Raw genomic sequence first — 3,715 nt, forward strand, 5'->3', positions numbered from 1 at the left:
TTCTCCTTTTTAAAAGAAGGAAAGAACAGTATTAATATTTTATTATTTAGAGTGAAGTACATTAAAAATGTTACAGTTAATGCTATAGCCAAATGCTCAAAGCCCCTGAAAATCACAGAATTTAAGCAAAACTGTTATTCAGTTTTTGACTAGTCTCAATATAACTAATGAGATAGAAGAAAAGTGCACTCAACTCCCCATATCCTCTTTTATCACCCTCTTGACTTAAACACTTTTGTTTTCCAGGTTTCCAAAATGTGCATTCAAAGCATGTAGAGCTTTTACTTTCCATTAGATTTAATTTTTTTCCTAGGGACTAAAAAGAAAACCCACCTCAATGTCAGATGGCTCTCAGATGAATACTTAATCTTTCTCTCCATATCCATTTAGATGGATCATAAATGCTGCCTATTTTCATGTTACAGCTGGTCCATTAAAATAGGTTTATTTTTCGACTGGTTTAAGTTGATCATCCTTTTTGTTTTTATGTATATATCCTTTTTAATTCGAACAGAGTAGCTCTTACATAACAATATATTGGTCATGGTGTAAAAAAAGTCAATGATGAATTTAAAAGATTTGGTTTAAGTAATGTCAGTATTCAGCAAGTATGCAGCATTTCAATATTGTTAGGTAGCTTTCACTTTTTTTGCTGTATTTTCAATAAAGAAAAATATTACTATAAATATATAAAAACTTAAACATATTATAAATTTCCTTTTTCACATATTACTAAATCTGTAAAAGCTTTAATGTCCTGTGGTTTAAAAAAATTCCCAATTTTATGTTTCTTTTCATTTTTAAGAGACTTTAACACAATGAGAAATAGCTGTGAGTTTTCTGTAAGATGATTCATCACCACAAAATATTGTTAATGAAATTAAAACAATGTATTTTAAGTAGCCATCAAGTTCAGATCTTTACTAAAAAACAAACAATATCTCAGGGGTTATATTGCTTCTATCATGAAGCAATTTATCATGCATTTGCCACACACAGGATGAAGCATTTTACATCTTCCCTTAATAATTGGCATGCATTTCATTGGGCTTGACTGAAAGAGAGGAAAAAACCTGAAGCCACTAAATTATATAACTCATGGGAAAGGAAGCTCCACAGGAATTAGACATGAAGAAAAAAAACCCAAACCAGCACATTTACTTTACATAGGATAAAGTATGGTTGTGCTTCCAGGCATAAGATATCCAGTCAGTGACAAGCTTTAGGAAGACACATTTTTGTTGTTTAACTGTGGTCACTACAGCCTGGATGTAAAGAAGGACCATGACAATGACCATTGTCATCAGCAGGGTGACAAGGAGATACTGTGGTCTTTAAGAAAGCCTGAAAATTATTAAAGCACATGCACTGTGCTGTTAGCAAGCCCACTGTAACCATGACATTAAATCCAGATCAAACTTAAGTATTCCTCTTCTCCAGTTTGGGCTCCCAGTTCAGCTCTGTGATCCTGAATAGACAAGAAATTATTATTTTATTGGTAGGAAACTGGATTCTTTCTCTGGAACACAACCTGGTGGCCAAGAGAAACAGTAACTTGAATGTTTGTGTGTGTGGCATATGCCAGTAAGAGGTTTGGAGTAGTTGCTGACTGAGAGGGAAGCCAGTGCTGTATGGGTGGCTGGAGAAAAGAGGTGGTCTGACAAATAGGCTAGCATGGGGCAAATGGAGAGGTGCAAGCCTGGAGAAATGCAATGAACATTTTTTGTTGTTGTTTAAAATATAGTGTTTCTGATATTATAAATATGGTAATATATTAAGTGCTTAATTGATCAGTTTGAAGATTTACAAACCAGAAATGTCATCCCAGCTGTTTGAAAACAAAAGTACATTTCTTAATCCTCTGAATTAAGAATGAAAAAAATAGACAAAAATACAGATAATATTAGGTGAAGATATAGTTTATGTATAATTTATTTATATATGATTACATTAAAGCATTTTAAATTTAAATATTTTCCATATCAGGCATGAATTTAATTTAAACAGGAATAGATTACTGAATGGCACTAAGGAACACAGTTCTATGAAGAAGTTTAGAGTGAAATCACACTGCTGCTATTATTCCCAGTAAGCTGCTACTGGCATTTTATCTGATATAGTGTTGACTGTCTTTTCACATCTTATGTTATTAAACTGACAATTTAACAAAAATCAGAAAAGCCCATGATTCATAAACTGGCATGTATATTGTAGTATGTGAAGCATTTTTCTGGAGATGTAGGAAATCAGAGAAATAAAGCTAAAGTATCCATTTAAATGAGGAAGGAATAAGTAAAAACATTACTCGTTAAATGCATTTTATAAAAGAAATGTCTCATTATCCTTTTGTGTGACTCATGAAGTCACCATCCACCAGCTTGTAACCTGTAATTATAAAGCATTTCTCTGCCAACCTGGGGCTGAAAAATCCATTGCAGGAATTTTATTAACTCTGAATTGGGGCACTGCTAAAGGATATTGGACTTTATGGTAATGATTTTGAAAATAACATACCAATTTGCATAACTAAATATTTGGATTTTCAGATGAAGATATTTTCAAGCCAAATTAGAAACAGCAAGGTTCCCACCTGTTTAAAGTGAGTCCCTTTCAAGCCAGTCCAATGATTTCCAATGTCTAAATCTATCATAGAAGAATTCAGAAATCCTGTATCAGAAATCTATTGAACAGAATTATGTATTTCTTCAGTACCATGAGGTGATATTTTGGATATAATAAACATGTAGTGTAACTATGGGCATTTTCATCATGCACATGCATGGCTAATTTTGTATAAAAGCAGGCTATATTAATCTAACATTAAAAAGAATGTTATATTTTTTGTTATATTTCAGATGCATTTTCTTCTGTTTACTTGGGTCATTGACTGCAAATGAGGACAGTCATCTTTTCTTCTATTTGTTAATTTGTGTCTTTGTATTCTTGTTGCTGTCACCAAAGTTTGAGAGATCCTCTCAGTTGTTTTGTTTTTAATACTGACTTAAACCATGGAGCTTTCAATATTAACTATTATACTTTCTCTCAAATGTGGCTTCCACTCTTTCACAACTCATTCCCTCAAACATCTTCTCTAAATTACTTTCTCTGCCTCCCTAAACCATACCCCCAAGGAAATCTTCCACATTTCTATTTCAATATCTGATGACAAGTTGAAAAGCAGTGTGCAAGGTAAGGATAGAACACTAATTGATATAAATGTGAAATGACAGTAATGGTCTCTGTCTGAGCCATGGCTGGAGACTTCTGTGTAATGAAAAACCTTCCATAGTTAATATTTTTGTCCCTCTAGTAATATTAGCTAAGATAATGTTTTAATAGATTTTTGAACAGAAGTCTTCGTTCTTCTGTGCAAAGTTGAGATACACTATGGAAGACTCTTTTTATCTTTGCAGCATTTCTAGGGATTTATTTTTTCCAGAAACATGAAAAGAAAAAAACATTGGCAATCTTCATTGCAACGAGTCCATTTCAAGAAGCCCTGAATGGTTTCTTTATTATTCATTTCTAACTTCTCAAGAGATTTCAGAAGTTTTATTCAAAATTAGATTTTTTTTTTCCATGAATACGACTTCATGTGTGTATGTAATGGTAACACAGAAAGCAGAAAATTACCTTTCCTGAGTCAAGCACTGTGACTGTAATATGAAAAGAAAGATGATGCAACACTAATTGCTTCTGTGGTAAGAAAAAATTG

The sequence above is a fragment of the Zonotrichia leucophrys genome, chromosome 3 (assembly GCF_028769735.1).
Source record: "Zonotrichia leucophrys gambelii isolate GWCS_2022_RI chromosome 3, RI_Zleu_2.0, whole genome shotgun sequence".
NCBI lineage: Eukaryota > Metazoa > Chordata > Aves > Passeriformes > Passerellidae > Zonotrichia > Zonotrichia leucophrys.